Source organism: Lagenorhynchus albirostris, chromosome 18, assembly GCF_949774975.1.
Source record: "Lagenorhynchus albirostris chromosome 18, mLagAlb1.1, whole genome shotgun sequence".
NCBI classification, from domain to species: domain Eukaryota; kingdom Metazoa; phylum Chordata; class Mammalia; order Artiodactyla; family Delphinidae; genus Lagenorhynchus; species Lagenorhynchus albirostris.
In genome coordinates this window covers 77,235,307-77,253,157 of record NC_083112.1, presented here as the reverse complement: position 1 = coordinate 77,253,157, position 17,851 = coordinate 77,235,307, and the positions used below count along the sequence as shown (strand labels likewise).

The 17,851-nt window shown below is 47.3% G+C and overlaps 1 long non-coding RNA gene across 1 annotated transcript; it reads right to left on the bottom strand.

The window, feature by feature from the left end:
• Positions 1-881: 881 nt before the first annotated feature.
• On the bottom strand, positions 882-17,040 carry LOC132508834 (uncharacterized). Its single transcript, XR_009536789.1, has 2 exons — positions 16,795-17,040; positions 882-1,214 (listed from the first exon to the last, which is right to left on the bottom strand). It is a non-coding gene; the product is annotated as an uncharacterized LOC132508834 (long non-coding RNA).
• Positions 17,041-17,851: the final 811 nt, after the last annotated feature.

The following is a 17,851-nucleotide window of genomic DNA, read 5'->3' as shown; positions in this document are numbered from 1 at the left end:
TTTGCAGGCCATTACTCAACCCTGCCCCCGCAGCCCCGGAGCAACCATATGGAAATGACGGGTGGCCGCGTGCCCGTCACATTTCATTTAGGGACACTGAGATTCGAATCTCATATAATTTTCATGTGCCATGAAGCACCATTCTTCTTTTAATTTGCTTTCCATCCGTTTACAAATGTAAAAACCACCAATCAAAAATGGGCGTGAGCCAGATCTGGCCCCAGGCTGTCGTTGGCCAACCCCTGCTCCACTACTGAGAAGGGCCTTAACGCAGGCGGTGGCTTCATTGTTATACAACACAAGGATGCTAGGTCTGATGACCTCAACCTGGTGCCCTGTGCTTAGAAAAAAACTGATGTGGGTTTTCTTCTCCCCAAAGACTGACTTAACCCAAAGTATTTTCATCACTGATGAAAACTGGGACTCGCGTGTTCCAGGGTATCTGGCTTCCTGGTTGACCATTTTAAAATAATGTTTTCTAGTACTTGAAGGGACCACCACCGATTTCATGCAACTCAGGCAGACAGTGAAAGCAGAAATGAGAATAAACAGGTTGCTAAACTTTGGGGAAGATCTTGTTTCTGGGATAAACACCCTGGTGTCTCTCTGGTAATTACAACATTCTGCTTTTGTATTTGCATTCCAAGAGCATACCCAGGCATTTGGGGTTTAAGCACACCCGTTTCTGAGGATGCCCCCAGACCTCACTAAAGCTCTCTTGTGGCTGTAATATGGCTTAGAGACGAGCCAGATGGCCAGCCCCACAGGTCCTGATGATGCTAATGTCCTAAGATTCAAGAGAAATACTTAAACGACGAACGGGACGAATTTTTCCTGATGTGTCACGTGGGCAGAGGTGAAACAATTAGGAAGCAGGAGGCTTTGTCAAAGGAGTACTTTAATCAGGACAAGCAGACATTTTCCTTGGTATGGCTAATGCGCAGTGAGGCAAGCTGTTGACGAAGCAGAAGAGGGAAGACAAAGCAAATGAGGGTGATGCTTCTGGAGTGCCCCTCGCTGGGCACAAAACACGACGAGCCCGTCTCACTCTCGGGCACATCAACAGCTGTGTCCTTGGATTGTTTTCTTGTTGGACAAGAGGCAGCATTTTCTGTATTTTTCTTTGAACTGTTAACGCAGATCAGTGCTTTGCAACTGAAAGTTCAAGTTTGTTCTAATGCGCCACCTCCGTGTTTTAGTTCCAAGGTATTTTACTGTCAACAAAAATGAATTATAATAAAATGATCTACTTGTAGCAGAGCACTTGTAACAAACAGAAAATACATGTACAAATTATTAAATCAAGGTGACTTTCACTAGCTGAAAATTCATCCATGCTTGCATTTGATATTTTTTGTAGGACACATAAAAAGACATCAACTCCCTTCCAAAACCGATTGGCGCTAATGAAAGGACTGAGATGAGAAATACATGCTTCATAAACTCAGCTACTCAGACTGCCTCTCATGCAGGGTCCAGCGCCTCCTGGAACTCAGCTGAGCATGTCCACAGGAAGGGAGGGGTCACTGACAAGGAGGTGCGGGGCAGTGGCACTTAGGAAGGAAGAGATTCCAGTCGAGGACACCGACTGATCTAACTTACATTTTTAAAGTGTGTGAACATTTGTTAGAAGCAGAAACGATTATACAACTAAACCACGGTGAGAACCACCACCATCACGACCAGCTGCAGCGACCAGCATCACTCCCTTCTCCCGTGCCTCCCAAACATGCTCTGACGTCTCCTACACTCCTTCTGTCTACCCCCCTCTCCACACTTACTGGCCTTCGTCCCCCCAGTGAAGCTGCCCACTTTGATGTAAACGGGGCCTCAGCAAGCTAGGCTGCTAAGCCACATCTGGCCCACTGTCTGTTTTGTAAATAAAGTTTTCTGGTACCTCGCCCTGGCCATTCATTTACATATTGTCTGTGGACGCTTTTGAGCTGCAAGGGTAGCTGTGACAGAGACTGTAGGACCCACAGAGTTAAAATACCTACTGCCTAGCTCTTTACAGGAGAAGCTTGCCAACCCGGATGTCGACAAAACCAGAGCCGTGAGGAGCACAAGGGCGGCGCCGACCCGCCTGGCTGGGACTTCTGCCCCTGTGACGTCTGGACAATCTGTGCACAGGCTTCTTGGGAAGGTCCTGAGACCTGCATGCCAATTGCTCAGCACAGCTCCTGACACATAATATACGTCCTCAGTGACGATAAACCACATCCCGTATTTTTCTGACTCTGATGCTCCCCGTCTCTCCGAAGCGTAACTTCCCAGGCACACACCTCCTGTCCCTCACACCCTGTCTCGGGGGCCCTTCCCTTCTCCCTGCCGTCACCTGCCTGCCCTTCCCGCCCCGCCTCTTTAACCGTCCAGCCATTCACTGTGAGGACCTACTACGTGCTTCGCAGGGCCTTGCTGCTGGGGATTCAGTGCCTTCGTCTTTGAAGGTCTGCTCTCCTCCTTATCAGCCTTCCCTTTAAAAGCCTCCCCTCTGGGAAATGGTGGATCCAGAGAACCCCAAATGTGAAACAGCAGCGGCTCTGCTGCGGCTCTTCCGTGTGCAGACCCTCGGGGCCGGTCTCTGAAGGGCCAGACGCCTCTCTTGGCAATCGACTGGCTCCTGGCCGCTACGCTCAGGTGCGCCTCACCGAGACGCTCCAGGCATAGAGGTGATCAGCTGTCAATCCTATTTCAAATATTGAGAAATCAAGGCTCTGCCGACTGGGCAGCTCATTGAAGACAAAGTGAAGGTCACACACATCTAGCCAAGTGGATTTCCTGGAAGTCTGATGACTCTCGGACAGGACTACGCACGCTCCGAGGTCTGGAGATCTCTCAGAGTTGAACACGGCTCAGAACCTCAGGCAAACAGACAGCAGGATATGAGAGGGAGAGGAGCCGGGACTGACTGTACGCTCCAGGCGGCTGTGCCGTCCGCTGCGCACGCAGGAATTTTAATGCAATTAGCCGAGTGCAAGCGCGGAGCTGATGAGCCGTTCCTGTCTTTTGATTAACACCCAGGGTTTACTGGAGAAGATGCATCGCTTATTTTGAAAAATACACAAACAAACAGAAGGCAGAGGATCCTCAGCCTGTGCTTTCACGGTCCACAAGGGAGCACCACTCCCTTTGGGGGCAAGATGATTGTTTCTGATTTAAATGCATCACCCAACTGGAGAAAAAGGGACTGAATTCATCATCTAGTCTCTGAAGTCTTATAATTGCCTAATATTTGACTCCCTGATTACAGTATTGATCTTCTAAAGACCTGGATAAACACACACAGGTGTAACAGCGCCATCACCCACAGCTTTCTTATCTCCGTCCTTTGGGAAATCCTATAAAAGGACTCCATTGAATGTAGTCGCGGCGTTATGTAGCTGATAAATATTTGTTGATCTTTTTACCCAGGGGTGGTCGTGCTCCAGGAGTGGATTAGGGGTCCCTGTGAATCATGGTGGGTTATCTTCATGTGCTAGGTTTGTAGCGCATGGGGATTCTGGAGATGAAAGACGCCTTGGAGGGTACGCGTACAGGATTGCAAAACCCCAAGTCAGAAATGTGGTAATAGAACATTTAACAAACGAAATGCTTTTGCTTTCTCCCCACAATCACAGGACCAGAAGGGAGCAGTTCTTAAACACCCACGCTGTGTCAAGGTTGGACCCACGTGATTTACGTGTATTTATATATGTTGTTTCACTTAATTCTCGAAATCCGAGGTGTCGGTGGCGCTATCCCACTTTACAGATATGGAGCCTTAAGCTTTGAAAGACCAGATCGCAGGTTGCGCTGTCCTGGGTTGCACAGCCAGAAAAAAGGTTGAGTCGGGCTGTCTCCCCCGTTGACCTCTTTTATGCTGCTCCTCAGGCTGGGCATGTGGCTTCTGAAGATATTAACGTCTCTGGAGGAAAGTGAAGGCATTTGTGCACGTATCTTTCTCCTCCTAAGGCATACTGAATACTGCTTCCTCTATAGAGCTTAAAACTGTATCATCAGATAAACTTTCCGAGAGGTGTATATTTAAAGTGATGGCCTTCCTTGAAGACACTGATTTTTTAAAATTTTTTACAATTATTTTTGGTTTGCAAGAGGTTTTCAGTTGTTTTGAATCCAGCCACTTCCTACACTACAGTAGATCAACCGTAAAGAAGCTGCAATTAATTAGGAAGGATTTGGGTCACTGCTGATACCTGGGTCCCGACTGAATCCATCTCGTCATCAGTGACGAAGGTTTCTAGAAATTATCACTACTGAACGCTTCGGACACAAGGCCAGGAATGGGGACCCGGCTTTAAAGGAAGTTCCTGAGGGAAAACGCTGGCTGGGTCAACTCAACGCAAGAGCCATTTACATGGCAGTGGCGGGGGAGCCCCATCTTCCTGGGTGTCCAGGGAAAGCCAATAACAACAACTGTACCTCCTAGGGGTGCTATGAAGACAGCATCACGTAGCAAATTCCTCAATATCTCAGGCAGGAGGCAGGCTCCTAACGCTGGCTGGCTTGTTACAGCAAACACCTAGAATTCTTAACAAAACTCTCAGGGTAGGTATTTTTATCCCTGTTTGACAAATAAAAACTCTGAGGCACAAGGACCAGCCCAAGATGATGGATTCAGGACTCTAAATCCACCTGGCCCCAGACACGTCCAGAAGGTTGCTGTCTGAACCCACTATGTTACAGGGGACATGAAGCCTATTATGTCATTAGCGCCACCAATAAACCAGCAAACCGGGGTTACACATACTCTCTCTAATCATGAGAAGTTGACGTTACTGTCCACATTTTTTCCATGGTTTCCTTTCTACATCATGCTTAAACCACAAGGTATTACATACGAGTGGAAGGGTCAGAGAGAATTTAGAGCAACAGGAAGGCATCGTGGGTTACCTCAGACTTAGTCTGTTCCATTTATGGGAAAAAAGTTTTCCCAGACAGAAAAGGTGTGAAATTATTTAAACAAAACTAGTAGTTCCCACATTTTAAAACTGAGGAAATGGACTCAAAAAGTGACAGGAAATCATCCCAAGTAAAACTTCTAAAGCAGGAGAACCAGGGTTGAATCTCACATTGGTATATCTGCAAGTCCGTCGTTTTAAACTCTTTATCTTTCATCTCATGAGCCTAGACTCAGCCAGTAGATAGAATGTGTATTTAGAGCTGTGACACCCCAAAATACTGGCCTCCTTTTCCCACCATCTTCAGGACTGACCCGGGGTTTCAGCCCCTGGTCTGATCTCCCCACAGGCTGCTCTGAGCATCTGTCCTGTGGATCCTCCAGGTGGACGGCTGTAAGAGCAGGCCCACCAGAGCCTCGGGACCAGTCGCTCAAAAATTCCTCCTGCTTGCCTGAAGGCTCAGGATGTCACTGCTGTCCAGCTGTCCTAAAGAAGTTTGAGTATTAAAAAGTTATGTAGAAATTATCATCATGAATTGGCTAGTGATGTGACCACGGGGTCAAGAGGGTTTTGCTGTGACGATTAATCCAAAGTTGTGTCTGAACTGAGTGGAGAGGTCAGTCGTCAGCTTTCCTCCTCTCCAGGAAAATCGAGAAAGGAGAAACTTTGTGCTGATAAGCTAATTTAAACAGATAATGGCCATGTACGTACCACAGCGTGAGTTAGTTTTTAACAGACCTTTAAATTGGAAACTCAGAGTACAAAGCCATAAATCTAATTATTTTCCCCTTCAGCCCCTGTATTTTAATAGGAGATGTGCTAACATGCAAACAATACAAAACATCAATGGAAATGACGTCTGATGGGGATGGAGAATATAGCAAATAAAAGAATGCCACTTAATAGGCCGATACTGCACGTTAAGCTTAAAAACCAGAAACCTGATCTGAAGTCTGGGCAGAACACTTCCATCTGTCTCGTTCTCTTGCATTAAAAATTAAGCATTATTTAAACGTCTCTTGATGCTGTAATTGTTCATCCCCGAAGAAATAAAAAGATCAGGAGTGTTTCACACTTTTTGAAGGTAAAATAAATAGCGGTCCGAAGCTATACATCAATAGAGTATGAATTTGCTATTTATACAGCGATTTACACAGCAATAGCAAATATGCTATTTATCCTGCTTTCCGGGAAACAAGACCTGCTTTGGGATGCAAGTGATTAATGCAATATCCCTCTCGCTTAACATCCTAAACCCTGAGATGACAGCGTTTATTTACTGACGATAATGCACTTCTAAACAACAGGAGGGTTTTTGTGGGATGATTCCAGATGGGGGGACCAGCAGTCCCAGCCTTGGCTGTGCTGGGTGGGTGGGTTACCAGATAGGAAGTAGGTTACCTTCCTGTCCCTACAGACAAAAACCAAGCCAAGAGGGCCCCTCGCTCTACAATCTTCTGTGTGTGCATCACACGCTCCAAGCGGAAATCACTCTCCCATTTCATCATCATGGGCCATCAGACAAGTGGTCTTTTGGGCATTTGTTTTTCATTTTAAAAGATACATTGGGAACATTTGCAAGACATTTTTCCTAAAGACAAATTATTGTTTCAAAAGGCCTTGCTGACATAATTTACATCTCGTTCCCAGCTTAATGAAAAAAAACAACTCTATTTTTTATTTTTATTTATTTATTTTTGAGGTATGTGGGCCTCTCACTGTTGTGGCCTCTCCCGTTGCGGAGCACAGGCTCCAGATGCGCAGGCTCAACGGCCGTGGCTCACGGGCCCAGCCACTCCGCGGCATGTGGGATCTTCCCGGACCGGGGCGCGAGCCTGTGTCCCCTGCATCGGCAGGCGGACTCCCAACCACTGCGCCACCAGGGAAGCCCCAAAAACTGTATTTTTAAAATAATGCATTTGCCAGCCCTTTATAAACATTACCTGGTAGCAAGTATTCTTCTAGGTCCCAAAGGGAAAACCAGTTTGCCAAAGGCCACACTGCAGTAGTCGCAGATACAGATGCAGAAAGTATCCGTACGTGCTTATATTTCCCACAGGTGTGTTTGAAACAGCAACATAAGTTACATTCTCAGCCCGGTGACACTTTCTCCACTGACACTGACAGAGGAGCCCGCGGAGCATGAAATCTTTTAAAAACTGTACTTTGCAAAGGGAGGGCCATCCCGGGAACAGATTCTCAGCTTCCATTAGCTATCTGGGCAGGTGCTTGCTTCTTCTGTAACAAACTCAAGAAAATAAACTGACTTTGGAAACGCATTCTAAATATAATAGAGAGAAAAGGAGAGTGAAAACTAGGTTGAGACCAGAAGTATTTCTATATTGTAAAGGTCATAAATTTTAAAAAAGAGAAAGAGAAATAGGAAATGGTAAAGTTTATCAAAATCATGCCAGAAATGTCTCAGGAATATCAGGTATAAAAATAAAGATGAACTTTTGCATTACGCGCCGTAGCCAACCAATGGACCATTTTATAAGTGGGAAATCTCAGGATCATGACGATAGTGACCTGAATTATCTCCACTTATTCCTTTCCCTCCCCTCCAGCCCTGTACTTCTTACCCGAGAAGCTGTCATAGTACCGGCCTCCTGTTTTTCAAAAATGAAAAAATATGTAGCCTCATACAACCCAGAAAAAGTTGAATTTGTAATTTAAAAGCTCCAGAAAAAGAAATCTCCATGCCCAGATGATTTCACTGGAGAATTTACAAACATTTAGAGAATTAACATCACATTTACAAAATCTCCTCTGGAAAATAGCAGAGGACACAGTACTTCCCAACTCGTTTTATGAAGCCAGTATTATTCTGACACCCAAAACAGCCAAAGACAAAAGAAAACTACAGACCAATATTTTCCATGAACTTAAACGTAAAATACTCAAAAGATTTAGCAAACTGAATCTAGTAATGTACAAAAAGCATAATACACCATGACCAAGTTGGGTTTATTCCAAGTATGCAAAGATGACTCGATATTCAAAGATAAATCAATGTAATCCATACATCAACAGACTAAGGAAGAAAAATCATAATGCTTATATTAATTGGTATTGAAAAAGCATCTGAAAAAATCTAATACCCATTAATAATTATGATTCTTAGCAAACTAGGAATAAAGGGGAACTTCCTAAACCTAGTAAAGATCAGCTACAAAAAACACTTACAGCTTAAGTGATGTGAAACATCACACTTAATGGTGAAAGACTGAACATTTTCTCCTTAAGTCTGGGGAAAAGGCAAGTATGTCTGCTCTCACCACTCTAATTAAGCCTAGTGCTAGAAGTTCCAGCCAGTGCAATATGGCAAGAAAGAGAAATAAAAAGGAATACAGATTTGAAAAAAAAAAAAAGAAAATATAGCCTATATTCACAGATAATATGATTGTCCATGTAGAAATCCTAAGTAATCTGCAGAAACTTCTAGAATTAATAAATGAGTTCAGCAAGATCACAGGATATAATATAAACATACAAGAATCAACTTTATTTCTATAAACAAACGATACACAAGGACAAATCAAAATCAGAAATGTAATACCATTTATAACTGCTCCAAAGAAACAAACATGTACTTGTATGCTGAGAATTACAAAATGATGATTGAAGAAAGGAATAAAAAAAGACCAAAATAATTGGAGACACACACTGTGTTCACGGATTAGAATACTCAACATAGTAAAGATGTCAGTTCTCCCCAAACAAACCTATAGGTTTAATGCGATTGCTGTGTAAGTCACAGGAAAGTTTTTTTGTGGACATATATAGGCTTATTCTAAGATGCGTATGGGAAGGGAAATGTCCCAGAACGTGCAACAGAGCTAACCCTCATGTGTAGGCTTTGAATTTATATTGTACAAAATCCCATGTGCAAAACTAATTTTTTTCCAACACATAGTTTTTGTTTTTGCTTTTGCTTGGGGGGGACTATAAGAGAAAGCAAGATGTTTTATCACGCTCTCTGCTTCAGGCACTTTGGGACAAGGTAAAAGTCCTAAATTCTAGTAACAAAAAAAGAGAGAGAGAGAGAAAGTCAGAGACACAGAGAGTCTGGGCGGGGGGATCTCTAGGGAGGCGGTCTGTCCCAGGCGTCCTTGTGGCTTTTTCCTCACCTGCCCCCGACGTTTGCCATCTTTATCTTCTTTAGCAGCCATTCACCTGTTGCTGCCAACACCAAAACTACCAGATGGACTCAAGACCCCATGAAGCCACTGAGGCTGGGGTCCACCTGGGGGCCAGTGCCACAAGGGTGCTGCTGACGTGGCCCAAGGGAACACAGGGTGCTGCCACCCCAGCCTGCCGGCATCTCCCTGCTCCTTCATCAGGATGTGCACTAGCGCAGCCCACACTCCGCCCTGCACCCTGTCCTGAGGGTAACCCCACAGGGGAGAGTAGCCCTCCGACCCCAGACCAGCACTCTCTCTAGAGGTGACACAGTGCTTCCTGTGTCCCCAGCTCATTTGCGTTTATCTGCTGCCTCCTTTCCGAAGAGATTGCTTTCAAGTGTATGGGGCTATGATGCAGTCCATTTGATGGTCACCACACCTGCTCAGAAGTTCCCACCTCTGTCGGTGGCCTTGTCCTCGACCCTCTGCAGCCCTTGATTGTACCTCCCTTGGGGTGAGCCCTTGGTCGGGATGCTGGTGAGTGCTCAGAGCCGACCGACTCCAGCTGGACTGACCACCAGTCCCCCTCAGGTCCAGGGGGGTCCTACACTGCAAGACTGAACACAGCTGGCTTGCCCAGGGGACCCCAGGACCAAAGTCCCATCATCGCCATTCACAGGACATGGCTCAAGACAGGGCTGGCAGAAAGCACCCTCATGAAAGTCATGCAGGAGAGAGCGTCCCTCCCACTGCGGCACAATTCCATGGACATGTCCTGTTTTACATCTCCTACCGCTCAGAATTCAACACGGATGGTGGCTTCCGAGCTCACTGCCTGCCATGTTGTTCGGCTCATAACATTTCTCCAGAGACCCGTTCGGGGCCATGTGTACAGGGGGTGTGAGAGATGTAATTACCTTTGAGCGCGAGTGATCAGGATGAGATAGGCAGGCAGGGAGAGAGAGACAGAGAAGTGACCACGGTGGAGAAGGAAGGGTCCCTGCCAGGCACATCCAAGGAGCAGCCCCCATTAGCCTCCATTAGCTTCAAAGGCGCCGTGTATGGGGCTGGGCTCCACGGGCACGGGTGGAGAGGAGAGACAGGCCGGCACGGGCGGTGGGGCACATCAAGGACGCGGGCTGACCTCTGACTGCCCCTCCCCGTGCACACGCGGGGGCCATAAGGGGCTCCCTCCTGCCCCATGCAGGACAGCCGAGCGTTTGCACCAAAGGGTCAAGCATCCGGTGCTTCGATGGCTGTGCCCATGGGGCCACGGAGCAGAACACAAAACGATGACAGGAAGAAACCAGTGCCCCGGCGGGGGAGGGGCGCGCAGGACGGGAGCCCAGCCAAGCCCGAGCTTCCCTGCCCCAACGCCCCGGCCCTTCCTGGGGGGTGTGATTGCAGCAGGAAAGTTCCCTTGCAAAACGGAGGAGGGAGGCGGGTCCAAACCCGAGCAGAGAGAGAGAAGACTGGTCAGGGGGGCAGGAAGGATGGAGAGTACTTTCTGGCCTAATTGGGCCTCTCCTCGGAGAGGTGGCGTGTGCAGAGCCCTGGATTGGGGGCCCCTTCACCCCCACGTCACGCCAGGAGTGGTTTGCACGTCTCGGCTTATGGCTGTACATCTTTCTTATGGTTCGATATTTACCAAAGAACTGCAAAATTAAAAGAGATCCCATAGCTGCCGAAGACAACGTAATTATAAGGGTTAACTTGATAAGACATACAATCTTCAGAAACCTGCAGGTTTGCCTGATAAAATATTTATATCAGTCACTGCTGGACACCCAGAGAGAGGAATGAAATGATGCTTCCACCTCCACGTTTCAGGATGTGCAAAAATGTCACACGGGCGCCATATGCAGGGGCTGGGGGTATGCGGGGGGGGGGTGCCCATTTAACCAATTCATGTCCTTTTGTCTTACAGTATATTGACACTAAAGATTACCAAGAAACAATGACTTTGCTATCAGGCTTGAATTCAATTTCTTTTATACCTCTGAAGGAAGCCATTTTTTCCTTTAGTTATTTCATTAAAAAAAAAAAAGAACAATAAAAACACTAACGAAGGGCTTCCCTGGTGGCGCAGTGGTTAAGAATCCGCCTGCCAATGCAGGGGACACGGGTTCAAGCCCTGGTCCAGGAAGATTCCACATGCCACGGAGCAACTAAGCCCGTGCACCGCAACTACTGAGCCTGCGCTCTAGAGCCCGCGAGCCACAACTACTGAGCCCATGCACCACAACTACTGAGCCCGCGTGCCACAACTACTGAAGCCTGCACGCCTAGAGTCCACGCTCCACAACAGGAGAAGCACGTGCACCACAACGAAGAGTAGCCCCCGCTCGCTGCAACTACAGAAAGCCGCGCACAGCAACAAAGACCCAAAGAAGACAAACGTAAATAAATAAATAAATTTATAAAAAAACAACACTAACGAAACCTGATCCTTGGCACACGTTCCATTTAGGAGAATTACACAAGATTTACTTTACACCATAGTTTTTACTCTCATACATTTTAATATTTTTAATATAGTATGAGCATGTTCTTTTGAATTGTTATAATCAAGCATCTTATAATAATAAAACAATGTAACAATCAAAAGTCATAGTTTTATTACTTTGCTGTGTGACTTTAATCTGTGAGTTTTTCTCAGTCGCTTTATCACAGGCCTCTTTCTGGCTCTGGGTTATTGTTAGCAGATTGTCCTGCCTACACAGACCCAGCACTTAGAGACTGGGAACTCTCTGGCGTACACCTGGGTCTAGAACAGAGAGCATGGAGGCCCCTGGAGGTGGGGGCGCTTTCCCCAGGTCCACGGTGTCCGGCTCCTCTGTCGTGAGCTGTGGGCCTGGCACCAGTTCTTACTTAAGCTCTCAGCACCTCGTCTCCTTCCTCTGTTGATGGGGCTAAAAATGACTGCTTATAAAATCCCGTTATCAGAAGTTCTCCGTCTACAGTAGAGACTCACAGAGGACGGCTGCTCTTAGTATCACTAAGATCACTACGACGTCTGTAACACTAACTTCAGATGAGGAATAAAACCTGGGTGTCTTCATCTCTAAGACCAAAGATAAATTGGCAACGAAGCAAAACAACTCTCTAGTGCGTTCAGAAACACAATAAAATGGGGCTGACAACAAAATTTTTTACCTGATGCACTGCAAGTTTTCTCCAGCTGATTATTTGATTCTTCCGTGACTTGTCATCTTATGGAGGCCACTCTGGCACTTGGGGGGCTGGTTAAAAGGTATCATTAAACTTGATTTATGGAAGCATTTCTGCAAGTTGAAATCCTAAGGAGCTCACTAAAAATATAGCCTCAAGAAATGGCAATAAAAAGTGGGAGGAGGTGGGGGAGGGATGGACTGGGAGTTTGGGATGAGCAGATGCAAACTATTATATAACGAATGGATAAACAACAAGGTCCTACTGTAGAGCACAGGGAACTCTATTCAAAATCTTGTGATCAACCATAATGGAAAAGAATATGAAAAAGAATATATATGTATAACTGAACCACTTTACTATACAGCAGAAATGAACATAACATCATAAATCAACTATACTTCAATAAATTAAAAAAAAAAAAAAAGAATTGGCCATCATGATGTTCCTCTAAAGGGCAGAGAGGGTCAAAAGCCCGCGTGCTTTTCACTTAGTCACGCCCAGCACGCTCTGTCTCCGGTCACTCTGTGCTTGCCGGCGCCCACCCAAGCACCGAGACCAGCACGGCACGTGTGTTGTCTCCCCCCTCTTAGCCAACATCCCTCGCTGTCATGCTGAACACGCCCCAGCTTTACAGATTTGGAAAACCAGAGGCAGAAACGGCAAGCACAGACCCAGTCCAGAAGTGTACATCTGGATTAGAAAACAAATCGTTACTTGGTTTAAACGTTTTACTTTTAGTTGGAAAGAAGCAGCCAACTGAAATGAGGGCAGAGACCATGCCTTCGTGTGACGGCATCTGGGCCCTCGGCTGGGCACGTGGGCGCTCTGTCTGTGATGAGAGTTCAATGAACGGACACTCAAGAAACGACCGTAGTAAAAACTAACAGGTCAAGGTCCGAGCGGACGAGGCCGTGAGCTCTGTCCGCGTCCGCGTGCCTTCTCCGCTGTGGGATGGGATGGGTCCCACAGGCTGTGTCGGCGGCGACAGCTTCCCAAGTCCCAAGTGGAGGTCCGTGGTCCCCCATCGCCGAGTCTGTCCTCTGGCATCTCAACCCCAGGTCAGGAAAGGGCTGGCCTGGAGGAACCACAGGATCTGGTGGGGGACCTAGAGGGTTGTCCAGTAACAGAATCTTCTAGAGCAAAGTCCGAAACAGACGGTTCACTCTTCCCCTTAGGCCACCTGCCATCACCAAGCTGTGCCGGAATACCTAGAGCAGGACGCGCCCGACGTTTATTAAATTGTCATCATCCCGGGCACCCCGCCAACTGTCGACTACAGTTCTGTGACAGCCCCTGTGGGAGGAGGCTGTCACACCCCTGGGCCGTTGACGCAACGGAGGCCTGGAGGGCACACGTGGCTGGCGAGAGTCAGGAAGAGGACACAGCTTCTCCCCTGGGCAGGTGGCAAGACAGGGAACACCGCAGGAGCAGCGAGATGAAGCTCACTGGCAACCTGTCGCTGTCTTCTAAAACTTTTTTTAATCTCCAGAATTTTGCATTATTTTCTCAAGAAGCTGCCCTGAAAGCCAGGGCCAATAGTTGCATCAGGCCGTGCACAACTTTTTAAATTTTCTTTTCTTTTCTTAATTGAGATCTAGTTGATTTACGACGTCGTGCCCGTCTCTGCTGTACTAACGCCACTTGCAGCAGCATGGATGCAACTAGAGATGATCACACTGAGTGAAGTAAGTCAGAAAGGGAAAGACAATACCATAGGACATCACTTCTATGTGGAATCTAAACTATGACACAAATGAACCTCTCTACAAAACAGAAACAGGCTCACAGACATATGAACACACTCGCGCACGATTTTGAAGCAGAGGGACCAGGTGGCAGCAGTCATACCTGGGGCCCCCTTCCCGCACCGATGGTCCTTCTCAGCTTAAGGGCCTCTCAGTGCAAAGGAGTGCCCTGGGTGTGTCTGTAACGAGTGCTACTAATTAAGGGTTACTACGAGTGACTGAGGAAAGCAACTAGTGTATTAGGAGCTGGGAATTACATTTGATCTCAGTTCATGAAAACACGTGCTCACCTACAGCTGACGCCAAAGACCCAGCGGGAAGCCCATCCCGGGGACCTACCACACCACCCAGCACTCCGCAGATGTGACCCCTTGCTCCCCAGAGGGTATGTTATGGTCACCTCCCCCCGCCCTGTCTAAATTCTGGTGGAAATGTGGGGGGAGAAGGACAGAGTGACATGGGGAAATCCTCGGTGCTCAAGGCGGGAGGGAAAAAAACAAATATTGGCAAACACATTTAATAGGAAAAGGCAACGTGACAAGTCATGCTCTCAAAGCACAAAGGACTTTAATTCTCTGTCTCGCCATGTGCATGAGAAATTCCAGTCTTGTTCATATTGCTGTAGTTACGTTCATGACAGGATAAAGTTGTTTTAAAGCTGAAAATTTGGTAATATGATCTTAAAAGTCATTCTGAACCATCTGAGAGTGAATGACTCCACAATTATAAAAATTACTTTTGTAATGCTGGCTGCACTTGGAGATATGATCAGATAATCACATTGCTAAAATAAAATGTGTTAAATCTAACATTATGGCAATTCTGTCATTTCATTCAGCCCCCCGTAAATTGCTGCAGCATTCAGGGTAAACCATTAGCTTGCTCCTTCTCTTACCTTCCTTTTTTCTTCTCTTTTTAATCCCAAAGAAATGGCTATATTGAGTTGCTAATAAAATGACAAATAGGAACAACCCCAATTCATTCACAGGTTGCATATTCAGAGAAGATGCAATTCTAATTCCATGAGGAGCTAAGGAAGGTCACCCTGACCAAGAGGACCCCTCGTCTGTCGCTCCACTGGTGGAATGGGCCCACCACTCCCAGGCCGGAACTCCTTCCAGCCAGCAAAGCCTGGGGCCCATGGAGCCAAGGCGCTTTCCCACCTGACCGTCATTAAAGCCAGGGGACACGTCTGCAGGCTCTGGACACCCTCACTTTTAAAGACCGCACCCCAGGCAATCTCAAAGACACACGTGCCCGAACATCCCGCATCTAACCTAATGTTTTGTTATGAAGTCTTTAGAAGTATTTTCTAATTGTTCCTCTAAGAGAAGGCATGGAACGGTGGTTAAGGGCTATGCTAAAACCCCAGTTCTGTGTGACCTACAAGAAGTTACTTAACATGTCTCTGTCTCATTTATAAAACAGAAATAACAACAGTGCTCTTATCACCGGTTATCATGACGAGTAAATTAACTAACATGCCTTTGGAGGTAGAAACGTGCCTCACACGAAATGAGCCCGATGCAAACGCTCCTTTGTGCTACTGTTGTTTCACTGGGCAACAAATAACTCCCTTGATCAGCAACTGGCTCTGCTGTCTGGGCAGTTATTGTGCACACTCAGGGATTCTTGTGTAAGAAAAGCTAGCTTCTAAATTATTTCCAAAGGTAATACAGTGTTAATGAAAACTAAATTTAACCATTAAAGAACTTGACGTGTTTTTAAAACATTTCATTAAAAAGTTTAAATTTCAGTTTTGTAGTTTTCTTTTCCTATTTTAGAGTCACTCATCGCTTTTTTTTTTTTTTTTCAGAATTCTTCATAGATTTATGAACATCCTCGTGGGTTTCTGAGCAGCTAGTGGTCCCTGCACCCAGAGCATCTATGGAGGCACTGAGCCACATGGCCTGTGGGACTAGGCAGCCGGGCAGGACCTGGAAGTCCAGAGGCTCCAGGGCTCCGTGAGCTGCTGAAGTCCCGGTGCAGAAGGTTTCCTCTCTACAAAGGATCGTGAAGGCAGGGGTGACTCGTGCGGTGCCCGTGGCTTCGTCTTCATCTGGTCCGTCTCAGCTCAGATGCGCCGCCCTCCCATCCTCTGGGGAAGCGTACAGCCTCTATCTTGACCGCATCTCTCTACCCTGTTGGCTGATGGATGTTCTTCCAAATGCAACCAATCACTTCACATATATGATTTCTTCTAACTACTTGTAAAACTTTAAAGAAACAACTAAAAATTTACTGCGCAGTCATCCTTTATTTTTATGAGGTCTTTTACAAAATACATTCTGTGTCTAATACTTAATATATAATCCTTAATACATAACCTACAATACATTAATACTTAATATAAATCCTAAAATATATGTAATACTAAATATAAGTGCTCTTTTTAAAAAGTCCTCCTATAAAAATCTTTTTCTCTCATAAGCGATACTGCGTGTCAGTTTGCAGCTATGAGACACTACATGTCACTTTCCCTCATGTCCTCCTGTGAACGCTGTTCGTGGTGGTCAAAAGGGCACTTAATATCACGTGGCACTGGACAGCCCAGCGATTCCGATTACTGGGAAGAAGCAGCGGGCTGAATTAATCGGCTGCAGACATGCTGACACCGACAGACACCCGTTACCTTAAAATGGACACTAATGCACAAAAAAGCACGGCAGCGAACGGGCCTTCAGCTCCCCCTGGACGCCGGTGGATTAAGCCGAGTCAATGGGAGGCGCCCGCGGCCCTGTTGTCAGCTCTTCAGATAAGCATCCGTCCCACAGGCATCCACACTCCACCTCTGGTCGTGCACCCCAGGCTGACCCCCCGCGGTGGCCGCTCAGCAAAGAGCCCCTCACCTACCTGACCCTGTGCCTTCCTGAGCCGCTGCTCAGTGGTGTCGATGACTTTCCAGCCCGCAGCGGTCCTCGCCCACGCGGGAGGGATCTCAAGGTTCCCTGGAATTGGGGAGCATTGACAAAGAACGGAGTTTCCTCAGCTCACCCCAAAGAGCAGGCTCTCATGACCTGACTCCTTCAGTGAAGGCAACCCGGGCCTCAGCTTCCTCACCTGAGTCCCGAGAGCACAAGCCTCCCTGCTCTTCCGGGTTCTCCCGGGCTGTAATGTGGGAGCGCGAGCGTGAGATGCGTGTGCGAGTCTGAGCCGGAATGCGAGCAAGTGCGTGTTTGTGCACGTCAGTCCGTCCCTCCTGCACAGGCTCCAGGTTCCTGCAGAATCCTGTGGCCTCCTGCTGGGAATGGAACTTTGGTGCAGAGGCCAGTCAGAGTGACCACGACCCTCGCGTCCAGAACTTACATTCTGAGATGAGCGCACAGCAGGGCAGCAGGGACCATGGCAACAGAGCCACGTGGATTTCTATCAGACGGCTGAGGCAGGGAACAATTCACATGCATGTCTATCCATCTATCACCTGGCCATCTGTCCATCCACCTACCCATCCATCCGTCTAAAAGCAGTCACACAATGTCCAGAGTTTCGCCTCATTTGATCCTTCAGGAGCCCCTTCTCCCATCTGCGGCAGCCTTGCACCCCTAAAGGAGGGGTCACAGATCTGGAGGACACAACACAGAGAGGAAGAGCCACACGCTGCCGTGTGGAGGGCGAGCTGCGGGGCCAGGTGCTGCCACCAGGACACCTCATGTCCTCAGGACCGGGGCCACCGAAGGCTGCCCGCAGCCAGCCCCAAGGAGCTTCCATTCCCAAGAGAACTGACGCGACGGCACGACGGTGACGCCTGGGGGACAGCAGTTTGTAGCAGGAGCGCCTGCAGTCACCGGGTCTGTCCTGCATCTGAGGATATTACTCAGGGTGTCTCTGCCCATTCATGCCCCGCATCTGAAGAAGTCCTGCCGTGACGTCACGAGTAGACGCACCATCTGCAGAAGAGAACAACTGCTCT